The following is a 16,887-nucleotide window of genomic DNA, read 5'->3' on the forward strand; positions in this document are numbered from 1 at the left end:
TGTGTGTATACCAGGTTCTGGGAATCTTGGTGGGGGGATCTTAAAATTCTGCCTGCCACACAATTGATAAATTGATTTTTTTCTTAACTAATAATATGGATGTGCAATATTGTGAAATTATTGAGACCAGGCTTCATAAGATTTCATAAAGTCTTATGAAGCAGAAAAAGTCTTGTAAATATAGCCTACAACTATGTTTCCCTTTTGATATGAGTAAGATTTGATTGAGTAAGATTTGGACTCTCCTGAAGGACAACTTTCCATTTTCTTTTTTGAGTCACCCGTGTTTTTTTGTTTGTTTGTTTGTTTTTGAGACAGAGTCTCACTGTGTCACCCAGGCTGGAGTGCAGTGGCGCGATCTCGGCTCACTGCAAGCTCCGCCTTCCGGGTTCATGCCATTCTCTTGCCTCAGCCTCCCAAGTAGCTGGGACTACAGGCACCCTCCACCGCGGCCAGCTAATTTTTTGTATTTTTAGTAGAGACGGGGTTTCACCATGGTCTCGATCTCCTGACCTCGTGATCCACCCGCCTCGGCCTCCCAAAGTGCTGGGATTACAGGCGTGAGCCACCACGCCCGGCCCACCTGTGTTCTTTAAACTTATACTTAAAATGGCTCACTGACTTGGCTCCTTGAGAACTTGTCTGCTCCTTGTCTATTCATCTATCCACCCACTAGTCTCTCCATCTACCAAATCACCCACAGTATATCCATCCATGTTATCCATTCAACCATCCATCCATCCATCCATCCATCCATCCATCCATCTATCCAGCCAGCCACTCTCACATTCAGCCATCCATGTACTCTTCCAACCATCTGGCTGTCCATCCAGCAATAAAATTACAATTTCCCCATCCATTTGCCTACTCAACCTTCTGTCCATTCATTTGCTTATCTATTTACCAAACTACCCATCACCCAGACATCATGCTTCTCATTGATTTAATAAACTACTTTGAACTCTAACTACATGCTGGGCCTTGTAGTAGACACCAGGATACTAGGATAAAGCCTCTTCCCCCAACCTACTTATAGTCTAGTGGAGAAATGAGACAAAAAACTAAATAGAATTCAACATGAAAATTCCTATAATAGAAGAATGTCAGGTGGTTTAGGAGCCCAAGGTGCGGTAGGAAGTTTCTCTGGAAATTGTGAAAAAAGGTATATAAACTGGCCCTTGGAGGATGACAGTTGTCCATTCCTGAATGAAATCCTGCAAGTTTTTACTGCATCCATCATGGAGCCTGGAGATTGCAAGTGTTCTCAATCTCTATGAAGGTGACATTTTCCCAGTGTGACTGATGTACTGTAGAAATTACAGAGCACAGTCCTGGAGGGCTGGATCAATGGCATTGATTTTGCTCTCTTCTGGACATGGTCAAGTGATAATGACAGGGAAGATTGAGACATGCCAGAGGAAATCTTCCCAAACCGACAGTGATGAGTGTCTCATTTTAAATCACACTTCCTGTGAGCCTGATTTATTGTATTTATTTATTTTGAGAAAGAGTCTCACTCTCTTACCCAGGCTGGAGTGCAGTGGCATGATCTCAGCTCATTGCAACTTCTGCCTCCCGGAGTCAAACGATCCTCCTGTCTCAGCCTCCTGAGTAGCTGGGGCCACAGGTGCTTGCCACTATGCCTGCCTAATGTTTTCTATGTCTTTGTAGAGACAGGGTTTCACCATGTTGCCCAGGCTGGTCTTGAACTCCTGAGCTCAAGAAATCTGCCCACCTCAGCCTCCCAAACTGTTGGGATTACAGGCATGAGCCACCACACCCAGCCCATGAGCCTGATTTAAACCTAGTCCACAAACACCTGGCTTTCTCTGGCATAATTTGATAGTTGCTTTGAGTGCCAGAGAATTTATGTCATTGTGCCTGGGAGCTGACCCTCAGCGTGGTTTTTGCTTTGACTCCACGTCCCGGTTTGTTGTTGTTTTTAGGGTGGGGCTTTTTCTGTATGTTGCCCAGGCTGGCGTGCAGTGGCTATTCACAGGCACCAGCATCATAGCACACTACAGGGCTGAACTCCTGGGCTCAAGCAAACCTCCTGTCTCAGCCTCTCAAGTAGCTGGGATTACAGGCACATGACACCGGGCTAGCTTGATGTCCTGTTTTAACCCGAGTCGTTTGTAGCCAGCTTTGGCAAACCTCTCATAAGCATATTCTGCAATGTTATAATTACCTGGGTGGTGGCCTGCATCTGGGGATCACTTAAATGCTTTCATCTTCATGTCCATCTAAGGATAATTTCAATGAGAAGCTTCTAGGTCATTTCCATAGACTCCTCTTCCCCTCTTGTTTGTATTACAAACGTGTGTAAAAGAAGAGGATTTTGGAGAGAGAGACTTGGATTCAAATCCCAGCTCCGCCATTAGTCAATTGCAGGGCCTTGTATACCCTTGCTAAGCCTCAGATCTCTCACCTGTATAATGAGCCCAATAGTACCTGCTTGCGGGCCTCTTGTGAGGATTTTTGTAAAGCGTAGTAACACACTCAGGAAATGGGAGCTGCTTTTGTGGTTGCTGTCACTGCAGTGATTCCCAGGGACATTTGATATTTTAAATTACATTGGAAGAATTCTCATATTTTTTTCACAGGCAGAATTGGCTCATGGATCAGACTAACCAGATTTATGGTTAAACATGTTTATAAAAAACATGAAGTCATGTTTTTTTAAATGCAGCAGGAAAGCAAATCATTAGGTCTAATTTGTTAGGCTGAGAAAACACTGGAATGAAAGTGCTGTTAACAAACACTTAGCATAGGCTGGGCAATAATCACATGTGCTTTAGCTTGAAAGGTTTGTGTGCCTCGTTGGAAGGGGTTGGGTCAGAGGCTTATGACGGCTTCATTGAAAATGCAGAGTTGGACATAGCCATCCCTATACCAGCATCACACTGAAATTAAGGGCGATAGACTTCAAAAGAAATTTTGTGTTTTACATCACTGCCATGTTTTCCCTTTACAAGGCATGATTAATTTTAATTTTTCTAATGCATTTGTTTTTGTCAATAAAGGCAGAAGATGAGGAATGAAAATAAGAACTAATAGTAACTATCCCACTTGACCTTGAGCAAGATACCCAATGCTTCTGTGACCAGAAGCTGGTCACTTCTGGGTTGATAAAATGGGAGCAATAATAGCACCTCCTTCAAAAGGTTGTAGTGAGGGTTAAACGAGTTCATGCAGATGTGCTTAGAACAGTGGCTGGGATGTAGTCAGTGTTCAGCAAGTGTTAGCTGCCATCCTCCTCCTCCTCATCATTTGTAATAGGAGTAGCAGTACGGTTTTTTTTTTTTTTTTTTTTTGACAGAGTCTCACTCTGTCACCCAGGCCGGAGTGCAGTGGCATGATCTCAGCTGACTGCAACCCCTGTCTCCTGGGTTCAAGTGATTCTCCTGCCTCAGCCTCCCAAGAAGCTGGGATTACAGGTGCGTGCCGCCACACCCAGCTGATTTTTGTATTTTTAGTAGAGACAAGGTTTCACTATGTTGGCCAGGCTGGTCTCCAACTCCTGACCTCAGGTGATCCACCCACGTTGGCCTCCCAAAATGCTGGGATTACAGGTGTGAGCCACCACACCCGGCCGGAGCAGCAGTACTGTCTTAAGAGTAGGACCCTGAAGCACTCTAAAGGTGAAATAATTTCCTCAAGGTCCAATGGCAAGTGGAACAGTCCAAATTTGAATTCGGGCAGATGATTTCAGAGCCAGCAGTCTAAATTATGCTTTTCAAAATGATTTTGATGTTGTACAAGTAAGACTTAAAATTTATATCAATTACCACTATCTTTCTAAAAGGCAAATTTGATCATTTTTCTCTCACTTAAAATCCACTAGCCCCTGGGCTTCTCAAGGGTGGAAGAGATGTTTCATTCTCTGAAGTATTTCTAATACCTGGCTCCACACCTGTAGCAGCAAAGGTTTGTTGATCAAAGCTGAGACACCCTCTCCCATCCATAAAAGGATAAAGTCCAAACTCTTTGGCTTTTTTTTTTTTTTTTTTTTTTTTTGAGATGGAGTCTCGCTCTGTTGCCCAGGCTGGAGTGCAGTGGCGCAATCGGCTCACTGCAAGCTCCGCCTCCTGGGTTCACACCATTCTCCTGCCTCAGCCTCCCCAGTAGCTGGGACTACAGGAGCCCGCCACCACGCCTGGATAATTTTTTTGTATTTTTAGTAGAGACGGGGTTTCACCGCATTAGCCAGGATGGTCTCGATCTTCTGACCTCGTGATCCACCCTCCCGAAGTGCTAGGATTACAGGCGTGAGCCACTGCGCCCAGCCTAAACTCTGGCTTGACACCAGAGCAACCCACGGCTTGGCCACCATCTCCAGCTCAGCCTGGTACCCAGCAGTTCTCTCCCTGCTCCAGCTACGGCAGGACATTGGTCACTGATTTCTTTGGCTTGAAAGATCCTCTTCAAGGTTCATGTGTCCCTGACAATCTCCTATTCTTCCTTCAAGATCCAGCTCAATGTCACCCCCTCTTAGAATTCTTCTCCTGCATCTTCCCTATTCCCCAAACCTCAGGGCAGAACATGTGGGTGCCTTGGAAGATTGCTCACTGAGGGTCTTCAGTTGGACCTCAAAGGATAGGTAGGCTTTGGGCCTGTGAAGAAGGGAAAGGTACCTTAGCCACAGTAACAGCATGGGCAACACACAGACCTGGAGAATGAATGGCTCTGAGAGAGATTTCACTAATTCCTCCAAATCATTATTTTCTCCAGTGTGAGTTGTATTATTTCCTCCTCCCCATGCAGACTTACATTCTAGGGGCGTGCTTTCTTTTTCTCTCCTTTTTTAAGAGATGGGAGTCTCACTCTGTTGGCCAGCTGGTCTCGAACTCCTGGCCTCAGTGATCCTCCCATCTTGGCCTCCCAAAGTGCTGGGATTATAGACATGAGCCACTGGGCCAGCCCAATGGTTGCACTTTCAATACAGGTGGAGAGTGTCCCTACTGCTTTTCCTGATCCCTGAGAGGGTCTTTCGAAGGAGATCACAATAGCAATTCATTTCTTTGGAAAAACCTGTCCAAGTAAGGAAAACCTGTCATATATACCCTGCATGTAAGACAGAGTAGAGAAGCCACTGGCCAGGATGCCAGGAGAACTGCATTCTTATCCTAACTCTGTCACTCACTAACTTTCAGACTAGAGGCAACTGCCTCAGCCTCTCTGAGATTAGGTTTCTTCATCTGTAAAATTGGTATCCTGTAGCCTGCCTGGCCCAATTCCCAGTGCTGTGGTGAAGACCAGATGAGCAATGCTCTGTCTCTATCTAGCTTTGAGACATTGGGAAAGGCGTTTAATTACTATACCTTGAATTCTTTGGTCATGAAAAGGAGGCCAAGAATGCTTTCCAGATTGTTTGGCTTTGAGGATTAGATGAAGTAACATATGGAAAATGCACAGTGCAGTGCCTGGTATATAGTAGATATTCAATGGATATTCTTTTCTTTTTTCCTTCCTTCCTTCCTCTCTCCCTTCCTACCACCCTTCTTTCTTTCCTCCTTCCTTCCTTCCTTTCCTCCTTCCTTCCCTCCCTCATTCCTTCTCCTTTGTTTCTTAGTTATAAAAATGAGGAGTTAGAATAAATATCCTCTCATTAAATAGTCTAACTCTGTGCCTTTAAAAAAAAATTAAAGATCATGTTTTATTAGTGAGATATTATTTGGAAACCCAAAGAAATATATTTTCCAAGTAGGAGGGAGAAGATCCAGCTTTTTTCTGCCCTGGGAGATCCAGAAGTTTAAGGCAAAATGATAAACATGTCAGAATGACTTCTTTATTTCTATTTATAATCTTTGCCATACAGCTCGGTGGATGGTGAGGTGCTTTTTCCAGCATAGAAACTTTCCTTGGCTGAGGAAAGGCAAGAATAAATACTTTTCCTGGGATGAGTCCATTACCAGTGCCCTCTTTCCAATATTCCTCCAGATTGAAATTTATGCTTAAAAATCCAAGTGAGTTAAGAGAGACTGTGACTTTCTAAAGCAAACTCTTTTGCAATGCTATTTTGCTGTGAAAAGTCAGCACTTTTTTTTTTTTTTTTTTTAAGTTGTGATGGCTGCATGTGGATTTCAGGGCAAAGTGGGTATATGGTAACCCTGAAGAATTGTATCTGATCAAGACCACAGGAGAAACTTTCCCATCACAGCAGGGCCCCTTAAGCCCTCAACGCTTCCCTTCTCTGCACCACCACTCAGTGGTGGCTGAGGCAGGCTAGGCTAGCTACCGCTCACAGTTTTCCAGGGAGTAGAAAGCTCCGAAATCAAAGAAATGGGTCCTTGAGGGAGGCAGGAAAGTTGTCTGTCTGGACGTTTCCTCTGACCCCTGTCTGCTTCCTACTCCAGGGCCTCCTGCAGGCAGGTGTCTATGCTGATCATTAGGATCTTATCACCTGTCCTCTCCTTGCCTCATTTCTGCACCACCTGGGCCAGTCTTCCCACAAATAAGCCACACCTCCTGGCCCAGGTCAAGCTGCTTCTCCTCTGGGAAGCCCTCTCTGATTACTCCAGATATCAGCATTTTCTTTCCTGGAATGTTTAAAAGATTGAATCATCTCCACTGAATGATCTCCTCCAACACTCTAACCTGACCCCATCAGCTGGATTGAAACTCTTCTCGTATATGTTTGCACGAGGAAGGGTGGGGATGAGTCTCGAGACCGGCAATGGGAGAGAAGACAGAGGTCAAACGAGGGTGAGAGGACATCGTGTCCTTGTACCTGCACAGCTCCAAGCCCAGCAATGAGCACAAACCAGGTGAGCAATGAATACTTGTGATTAGGAGCCTGCAGTGCACCCTTATTCTAGGAGAGTAACTGCAAACAAAGTGGGAGACGGAGTTCTCACTCCTCAGGCTTCAGCACAGAGATCTTATTTATATGCTTGAACAGAGTAAAGATAAGTCTATTATTATATTTTTAATTTTTTAATATATATTCTGCCTACTTCCAGAAAAGAATGGAGTTGGCTGACAGTAAAGAGTTTATAACAAGGCTATTTATATAGAAATAGAAATGGAAAGCCGTGGTGAAGGAGGAAGGAGCTAAAATGACGATACATTGGCTGATGTAATTATTATGATTATACACAGCATGGAGCTGGGGATGCGGAAGGCTGTGGGACAGGCAGCCCTGGAACATGTAGTGTCTGTCATTTGAAGGAGAAGTGAGGAGAAAGTGGCTCAAATAATTGGATATTGCTTATAGGAGAATAGGATTTGCATAAATAATGTGTGAGTAGGCTGGGCATAGTGGCTCACACCTGTAGTCCCAGCACTACACTACTGAGAGGACAAGGTTGGTGGATAGCTTGAGCTCAGGAGTTCAAGACCAGTCTGAGCAACATGGCAAAACCCCGTTTCTACAAAAACAACAACAAAAAATTAGCCAGCCATGGTGGTGTGTGCCTGTAGTCCCAGCTACTCAGGAGGCTGAGGTGGGAGGATCACTTGAGTCCGGGAGGTAGAGGTTGCGGTGAGCGGTGATTGCATCACTGCACTCCAGCCTGAGCGACAGAGTGGGACCCTATCTCAAAATAATAATAATAATAATAATAATAATAATAATAATATATAAGTAGAAGCAGAGAGGATTATGGGAACATTTGGGGGTATGTGGCTAACTGTGAGGATCCTGACAACTGCTGCAAAGATGAGCGAGAACCGTAATTTAGGAGGCTGTGGTGGCAAATTGTGGCTTTATTCTTGGATGATTGTGTTTGGTGCTTCTGGGTCAATTTTCAGACAATATTTAATTTTTCAGTGAGATCTATGACTTGCTTAAATGCACCACTTCTTGTAAAAATTATATGATCAGAGCATATACATTTCCATTTTGGTGATAGGTTGTTGGTCAGTTAATGTAAAAGGTTTCAGTGTTTCTTAATTATTTAAGCTCTCTGGGCATTCGTCATCTTATTTGTATAATGTGGATAGCAGCATTTTTCCTACTTTACGTGGTTGCTGAGAGGATCCAATGGAATGACTAGTTGAAAGTGTTTGTAAAAGTCAGGATAAGTAAAGCAATGCTGCAGGAACAAACAACCCCCAAATTTCAGCAGCTTACTACAAAAAATATGTATTTCTCACTCCTGTTCATGTCCAATGTGGGTCAGCAAGGAGATACTGTCTCTCACAGTCATGCAAGACCCCTTGCTGAGGAAGCTGCACCTCCATATGTGCTTCCACCATCACCAGGGCAGAGGAAAGGGAGCATGGTGGATCATACACTGGCTCTTAAGACTTCACTTGTGTGACATATGTCACTTCTACTCATGTATCATCGGCCAAACCAAGTCACATGGCCATAGTCTCACTTGAAAAGGGGCAGGAGAAGTGCAAACTTATCATGGCCCCAAAGGAGAAGAGAATCAGAGTATTTCTGAACAGTTTTAATTTTGGCACAGACTTGAAAGTACTTAGAATTTGCTCCAAAAATATACGAATATTTTCATTCTCCAAGCAGCTGTATTTGTATCACAACAGAAGTCCTGAACTCTAAGCTGCAGGAAGCATTACTGATGTCAGAATAGCTCATCAATTTCAACAGGTCAACTCCATGATGTAGCAGTGGTCCAATCTGAAGCCAGTGTGCCACTTACTAGCTACTGCAGACAGACTGGAGAAGTCTCACCTCGTGCCAACTCCCATTGATTGTTGGTGGCTTCTGGGAGATTTGTGTAAAGGATTGGTTCTGGGGCTTGTAGAGAAAGAGTTGTAATTGATTAATAATGTCTAACATGGGAACAAGAAGTGGGGAGTGGAAGCCATTGCCAGGCTTTTGTCATCCTTAATCAATCGAATCGCTCAGAGGGCTTCACAGTAGCTGATGAAAGGATTTGCCTACAGAGATCCATCCTGGGGAGTGGCTTCCAAACTCCTCTCTTCCCAGCGTGCATTCCAGGGCCTGTCCACAGCTTACAAAGGACCAGGCTATTTTTGCGTTGTCCCAGGTTCAGCCCAGCCTGGGCATCTTCGGTCTTCTTTGGCTGTACCAGGTAACACATCTTTCTAGAGACCCTGAGAGAATGCCATTTTCTGAGTTTCCACAGGCTAGCCAGAAAGGCTGTTAAATAACTCACCCAGCTAGTTCTTTCCAAAAATACCCAGTCCTATTTTTAAAATGGAGGATTATATAATTCTTCAACTGGCCTCACTCATTTCCCTTTTTGCGTAGATGCCATGGCTGTCAGAGTGTGGTTAGGATCTCAGGAAGCCATGGAGAGGCACAGGATTTGAAATCTGCAGCCTCATGAGACAGGAAGTTGATTCCACTCATGGCAGGGTTGGGTCCTGTCTAGTGGATGGTCACTCTTAGGGATGGTTCCAGATGTCCTGCTGGGTTCGGCTTGCTTATGTTTGCTTTAATCAGGATGCCAGTGGTGTGGTTCAGAAGTTGCTTTTCATCTGGGATCTTTGTCATATCCATTAATGTCTTGATCATGACAAGATGTGACCTGGAATGGAAACACTGGTACAATTCCTCAAATTTATGTTCACCAAGACCAATGACAGCACGCCCTGTATATTCCCCCTTTACCCTCTACAGCATTCATAAACAGAAACTGGGGACTTTAATCATTTTAAATGATGGGCTAGATTGCTTTCAGCCTATTTTGTTTTAAGGCAGAAAGAAAGGATCTTCTCTTAGAGAAAGAGGAAGGGAATGGGGGAACATTTATTAAGCACCTACTTTAGGCCCATGCCAGGTATTTCCTATACATTATGACATTGATCCTCATGAATATCCTTGAGCTATAGGTCTCAATAACCCTATTTTGTGGATGGAGGAAACTCAGGCTCAGTTAAGTTGGTTGACTTGGTCACTTGGTCATAATAGGACAGAGTCAGGATTCAAAGGCAAGTCTGTCTGAAACCCTTCGACTTCTGCAGCCAACCAGAGAATTGAATTGTAGACATCTCAAAGTGGCCAGCATGACAAGGGTGGGACAGTGAAGCTCAACCAGCCTTTCTCTTGCCCATGTTAATCTTTGATTATCGGCTAAGGTCACAGCTCCTGCTCTAGACTGTTCCAGAATTCCGTGGGGCTGTGCAAAAACATGCCACCTCTTCTGTCTCCCTCTCTCTCTGAGTTGGATGTTTCTTTTCCCTGATTGATTTTCCTCTATTTAATCTGGAATTCTCCAGGGCAGTGGTATTCCATGGTAGTGCTGCTACCCAGACTGGTCAGAGGAAAGTGGGCAGCCTGTTCCTTATAAATACCATGAGTCACATGTCTTCCCAACTGCCAAAAATATTCAAGCAGAGCCCAGTATTCCTTTGGCCTGCATAAATTTCTGAGGACTGGTAGCACAGCGTATCCTTTATATTCATAGATGTGTATGCTTTCCTGGGGTCTTCTTAGCTTAGGAACCTGGTTTTTGATGGGTCAAGGTTTTTTCCTTGATTCATCCAACCCGAACCACAGTCAGGATCATGAGTTACAAGGAATTGCAGTGGATCCCAGCATAGGATGTGGATTCAGGAGGGCTGGCTTGGCTGCTGACTAGCCGAGTGACCCTGAACTACCCCCTCAACTTTCTGATCCTCAGTTTCTGAGTCTGTAAAAGGGAGTAATAATAGTTATTAAGGGCACAGGCCATAGAAGCTGATAGATCTGGATTTAATTCCCAAGGACGATGGAACTAGGTAACTGTAGTTAAGTCCCTCAACCTTTTCAAACCTCAGTTTTCTCACCTATTAGAGAAAAGAAATTATAATAATACTTAACCCACTGGGACACTGTACACAGTAAATGAATGTAAACATGGGAACACTTAGGACAATTTCTGGTATTTAATAAATGTTAAATATGTTTTGAATATTACTATTTTATGTTATTATTAACTAGTTTACAAGGTTGCAGTGAGGATCAAGTAGACTAAAAATGTGAAAGTGTCTGATACAGAGTTTGGAACCCAAAAGATGCTTCAAAACAGTGAAATTTGCACTTCATCATAAAGATGTGAAACCTTTGAGAAGGCAGTAGTTGGAAAGGAACTCTTCAAACAACTGGCTCTGTGCTGGTTGCTCAGAATTTAGAGATGAGCTTCACTCATCTGCTAGCCCCTTGGAGCACATAATCTCCCAGGGAAATAGCTGCTGGCAGGATGGCATTGTGAGGATGCAGATGACTCAGAGGAATGAGGGAGCAGGGAGCATGGGAGACTCATTATTTCCTGGCTTATTGCATTCAGGAACCTTAATTTCTGTTTTATGCCCAGTGTTTTGATCTACCAGTGCTGTCAGTGACCAGAAAGAGAAGCAGAGGTCAAGTTATAAAAGTTCATGTTAGGAAGTTATGACCCATATATAGCCAAGAGCTGTGGAAAGTGTTTAGGCAGGAGAAAGGATGAGTACAGGTGCGTTCTAGGAAGATAGTTCTGGCAACTACATGGATTGGGTAGAAGCAGGTAGATAAAAGCAGGGAGATCAGCAGGGAAGCTTTTTCCATCAACCAGGTGAAAATAATAGGGTCCAAAAATAGAAGGGCATATTCAAGAGGCCTATGAGAGATGAGTAGACAGGTTCATCCAAGAAGACAGGCTGAAAGGTTGCCACTCAATCAATCAGGGTGTGAGAGGGGACAGTGTGAGGGAGAGGGAATGAGGTCTTTGGGGGAGAAAAGACCCTTGTGTATCCCTTACATCTCTTTCTCTCCATTGGAACTTCTTCTAATGGGCTACTTAGATGTGCCCATGGGCCATGGAACAGATTGGGGCTGAGAGGAGATGGAGGACTGCCTGAAGGCACAGCTCTGTGTGGCAGATCCCTGAAAGGGACTCTCAGGACGGTCTCCCCTTGGGATTAGAAAGGTATACATGTCAGGAGCTCTTGGAAGCACTTGAACTTTCTAGAGGCCGCCATGTTGGAAGGCTGTTGTTTGCCATTGGGCACCTGAAGAGTGACACAGCTGGTTTTCTTTTCTTCCTGGTTGCTGCACCTTGAGACTGTGGTGCTATGATTGGATCAGTTCTTCCTCAAGTGGAGAATAACTGGAAGTGTGCCAGTGTGTCCCAGTCTTACCTGGGTTCTGATAGCCCCTGAAGCCATTGTACATCCAATTGGCTTCAACAGAAGCTCCCAGTCAAGACTGAAACTTTGATGCTTCTTGTGCACAGCTTCCTGGCTCCCCCAGATGTGTTTCCCATCAGTCCCAGTGCCGAGCCCAGAGCCTGGTTTTCTGCAGGCCCTCAGAGCATGGCTGTTGACTGAATGCCTGAGCCTCCCTGTTGCCTGCCACTGGGGCTACCACCTCAGAGACCTTGCAGGAAGTGAGGGTGATTGATGTTTGTAATGACCTCATGGTGTTTTGACAGTCTTCTCATATGTGCAGTCACAGCTCTGTCCCTTTCCAACTCAAACCCAGCCTGTGCCAGGCATCAGGTCTCTGAAACGAGGGCCAGGTTCCCCTTGGTGTGGATTCATGAGCCTCCCTTTAAGCTGTCACTGTCCGGTTCTTGTGCAGGCTCTGTTTTCACAAGACCCAGTCTTTCTCCTCAATTTTCCACAGGAAGGACAGAAAAGATTATGAATAAGCTCAGAGCAGAAAGCTCTGATCTGACATTAGCAGTGTCAATACCACATTGAAAACAGTGGCTTGCCCAGTGATGGTGAACACTCTAAGGTGGCTTGGTTTTTGTAGGACCAAGCACAGCTGCTTGGCTAACGATTTGGTTTTATTTCCTCCTCTCATGTTGTTTGTGGCATCAAATGAGGATATTTCCACTTTGAGAGTGTCCCTCTCCCCAACATGGTGCCATTTGGTTTATATGCTTTGATTGACTTCCATCTGCTGCCACATAGGACACCTCCTCACTCTTGAGCTTTTCAAACAGATGGTCAGAAATGAGAGCCAAGTTTGAGAAACAGTCAAACCAAGTGAGAACATGGGGCCGGGAGTCCAGGGGCCAGAATCCAGGCTTGGATGAGCTACTGACTGATTGTGTGGTCCTGAAAAATCGCTTAACGTTTCTGGGCATCCGCTATTTTGCACATTAAAATAACAACGACAACAACAACAACAACAACAACCCACAATCCTTTCTTACGCTAAGATTTAAATGGGCGAGAACAGGGTTTCAGGAAGGGAAATGGAGAAATGGTTTGTTTGAATTTCTTGTTTAAATGAGAGTATGCCTCTGTTTACACCCTTGGGGAGTCTCAGCCTGTGTGGTTTTTACAGATATTTGTATGTGTTAATTCCCCTTGAGCTAAGTACAAGTCATTCCATTGATGGCAACTAGCTTCAGACACAGTTGGAGTCCCCAGAAGGTTGGCCAGGAGCAAGGTGTGTACCCGTGTGAGGCCTTTGGAGATGATGCCATCAGTGAGAGGAATCTGCCCTGGCATTCCAGGGCCAGAATTAGTTGGGGCATGGATGGAGACTTGGGATCCTGTTGGCAACCACAGAGGTCTCCTGATATGGCTCTGCAGGGACTTTTCAGTCTTAGCTCAGCTTTCCAACAGGTCCACCTTCTCCCCCAGACCCTGGTGACCCAGTCCCTTTCCCCTTCTATAATCCTCATACCACCTACGCCATCACTTGGAGTCTCCTGTCCTGAGACTAGATATGAGGAGGCCCCATTTTCCCAACTCAACCCTGATGGTGGGTTTCAGCTACACCAGGTATGGGTAAATCTTAACAGGTTTACTAATTTTTAAGATAGGGAGAGGGGATAAGAATGTTCTATGAGTTGCATAATTGAACTGAGGTCAAAATGAAGGCACTTCCAGAAGGTGAAATGATGAATATAAGAGAAAAGACGATGGACCTTTCTTTCACATTTACCATGTGCACAACAGAAGGCCAGGTGTGGGAATTCTCTCATCCACCTGTAAACTATCCCTGTCTCACAGATGGGGAAACTGAGCACAGCTGGTAAGTGGTAAAGCTGAGATTTAACCCCCAATGTGCAGACTCTAAGACCCCAGCACAGCATCAAGAAGGGGCCTGGTCAATGCACCCTGAACTTGGCATGTCTGAAGCACTCAACTCTCCCTGCTGTTGGGGCTATAAGTCTTTTCTTTAGCCTGGGACAGCAATTAGGCTTTGTCTTGCTTATCAACCCAAGTGAGAAGGACCATGAAGGCACACTGGGGGGCCCTGGGGACAGGGTTGTGTTTGATGAGTGACATCTGCCTGGAGTTTGAAAAGGGGAAGTGAGGGATGTTTGCTTTATGTTTCATGGCTATGCTATAAGATTCGAGGCAGTCCAGTCCACAGCTGCAGCTCCCCCACCCTCTCCTGCTGGTGCTTACCCACTAGTGCCACCTGCTCTTGGCCTCTGGAGGCACACGGTCTTTTCTTGTTTGGGCCTCAGATTCTCATCTTTTGGGCTTCTGGGTGAAACTGTCACCAGGGCAGTCCCCTCTATCACAGTCTCAGCTGACATCCCTGAGGAGTTCTGCTTGTTGCTCCTGTCCTCTCCTCTTAAGACCCAAGAGGACAGTCTCCAGCATCCTCTGCTCCAGACCTGCAGCCTCTTGCCCCATGAGCACTTGGAACCATCCATGTCCCTAGCCGCTACACCTCAATTCAACACATTTGGATATTCTGGCCTCTTTATTTGGAGAGGAGGGGGCAGGAGGTCTGCACCTTATTCTGACATCAGCAGCCTGGCCCAACAGGGTGGCCGGTTCTTTAATATTGTCTTGATTCACTAATTACATTTTATAAGTAGTTTGAAAGATGATTACTAAATAGGAAAGGCTCATTGTCTCTTGTCTTTGATTCTTCCCACCTCTTTGAGCCAGGTAGGGTGGGTGCTTATGTTTCTGGTTCCCACATAGTAAGCAGACTAGTTGGGACAGACTCAATAGGCCCACCTTTCTCCAGCTCAGAAAGTGATCTCGCAGGGCCTGTGGCAGAAGCAGTGTTTTCCTATGTTTGGGCTCAGCTTTTATCATCAGATTGGGACATATGAAGTTCTGGAATATTCCTTAGCTGTGAACTGTGAGCTTGAGTAAAATAAATCCTTTGATCTCCATTTGGGTCTGCATGTATTCCCCACCAACTAAAGAGGGAGGAAGGGGGTGTCATCAGCACCCCAGCCTGCTCACGTCTTACCTATGGGCTGTCATAACAAACCTGTGATGTAGGTTTGAGAGGTCTTGATATCACCATTTATAGGTGAAGACAATAACTAAGAGTTAACTGTGTACCAGATGGGCATTGTATCACTATGATGTGTGTGTGTGTGTGTGTGCACGTGTGTGCGTAAAACTTCATTTAATAACTCACAACAAACCTATGGTAGCATTACCTTCAATTTATAAATGAGGAAACTGAGGCTCAGCAAAGTTAAATGATGTGTCAAGAAAAACACATAGTAGTGAATAGCTGAACCAGGATAAAAATGTACAGTTCCTAACTTCAAGGCCCAAGCCCTTTCCCCCACCCTCGGTGAAGCAGGCATTATTTTCTCCTCTTATTCTTGTAAATGTTAATAAGAATTTCCAGGACAGGGCTGGGCTAGAAAGGCCTCTGTCTGACCTGCTATTTAAACCACTCCAAATGCTGAGCATTGGCCAAGCCACAGCACTCATGGCCATGGTCCAAACAAGTAAGCAAAACCACTGCGCCTTCTCATTAGCATTGGGAGGAGAACAAAAGTGAGAGGGGCAAAGTGTCCATCAGCGATTTCACTTTGAAGCCAAGGCCCTGGATTTGCATCCGGCCAGATCTCTCAGATATCATTCAGGGCACAGAACGGGTGGCAACATGCAGAATGACCCCTCGGGCTTTAAGAATGCTCCCCTTTCCCCAACTAAGATCTGCAGATAGCTCTCCTGTGCTGTTGCTCTGACTGTCCTCTGACCATCACAGACTGCCCGAGGGTACATTTGTCTGTTATTGCCCAGACAACAGAAACATCTGAGATAAAGAAAAGATTGTGGGCACCTGGCCTCCTCTGTTTGTATGACATACAGACTCACCTTTTAGACTCTCCCACCTACAATTGTACAAGTTGTTACTTAGGAACTTCACTGTCTGCACGTCTTTCTTTCTTCTGTGCCACTCCATCCAATCATTTTCATCCATTTAGTGTTAACCATCTCCTTCTGCATGCTAGGCTGCTTTATGCATGGTAGGGAATTAAAAATATATGTGATCCTACTCTCAAAGATCTTATATTTTAGATGGTGTTGCATTTTCTCCAGATGCTACAAATACTGCATTATTTACAAAATTCATTTGCTGTCAAGTTACCAGTCTGGGCATTTTTGTTGTCTGTTAGGGTTTATTCTGCATGCAGCTCTTTTCTCTCATTTCCCCTGCCGCCTTCCTGGGGCATAGTAACCCTTTAGCGGCCTTGGCTTCTATGAGGCTTCTACATCTTGCCTTAGGATAAGCAAAGGGCTATTTTAGAATAACCTGGTCAGTATCATGAATATCACTTAACACTTTATGGTGCTGTCTTTTGTGGTCATAGTAAGGGTTTTCCTGGATTTTCAGTGTACAAACCGAGTTATAGGTTTATGCAGCAACTCATGATCAGAGTGAGTCTGGCAGAGAACTAAGACCTGAACTTGAGCTATAGTCTCTTGGCTTTTAAATTATGCAGGCCTCAAATTGCAGAGCCTCCACCTTTCGCTGTTATAATTAGGGTATAATAAGTATTATATAATCATATGTGCCAGACTTGGGGCAGAGGCCACAGTCATAGGCAAAATTTGGCCCACAGAAGTCATACATTTGGCCTTCCAGGGATGGATGCCTTTAACCGGATGGATGCGTTCATGCTTCAGTGTGCCCTCCAGTTGGCCATAGTCCCTACCGCTCCTTATTGCCTCTCACCCAGCCTCTCCCTTCATTTCTTAGCTACCTGTTCCCTGATGGGTTTGAGTTTTCACCTTCTGCTTAGCATAACATCCTCA

The 16,887-nt window shown here is 44.9% G+C and overlaps 1 protein-coding gene across 7 annotated transcripts in view; it reads left to right on the plus strand.

The window, feature by feature from the left end:
- CEMIP (cell migration inducing hyaluronidase 1) overlaps positions 1-16,887 on the plus strand; it is a 172,430-nt gene that overhangs the window by 30,766 nt on the left and 124,777 nt on the right. The window contains exon 1 of one of the 7 annotated variants that reach the window (XM_063652437.1): positions 106-6,767. The exons of the other annotated variants lie outside the window; for them this stretch is intronic. The gene's annotated coding sequence lies outside the window, so the exon portion shown is untranslated. Of the gene's footprint in view, positions 1-105; positions 6,768-16,887 lie in introns of those variants that run through there. 7 annotated transcript variants of the gene reach the window in all.

The sequence above is a fragment of the Pongo pygmaeus genome, chromosome 16 (genome assembly GCF_028885625.2).
Source record: "Pongo pygmaeus isolate AG05252 chromosome 16, NHGRI_mPonPyg2-v2.0_pri, whole genome shotgun sequence".
Classification (NCBI taxonomy): Eukaryota; Metazoa; Chordata; class Mammalia; order Primates; family Hominidae; genus Pongo; species Pongo pygmaeus.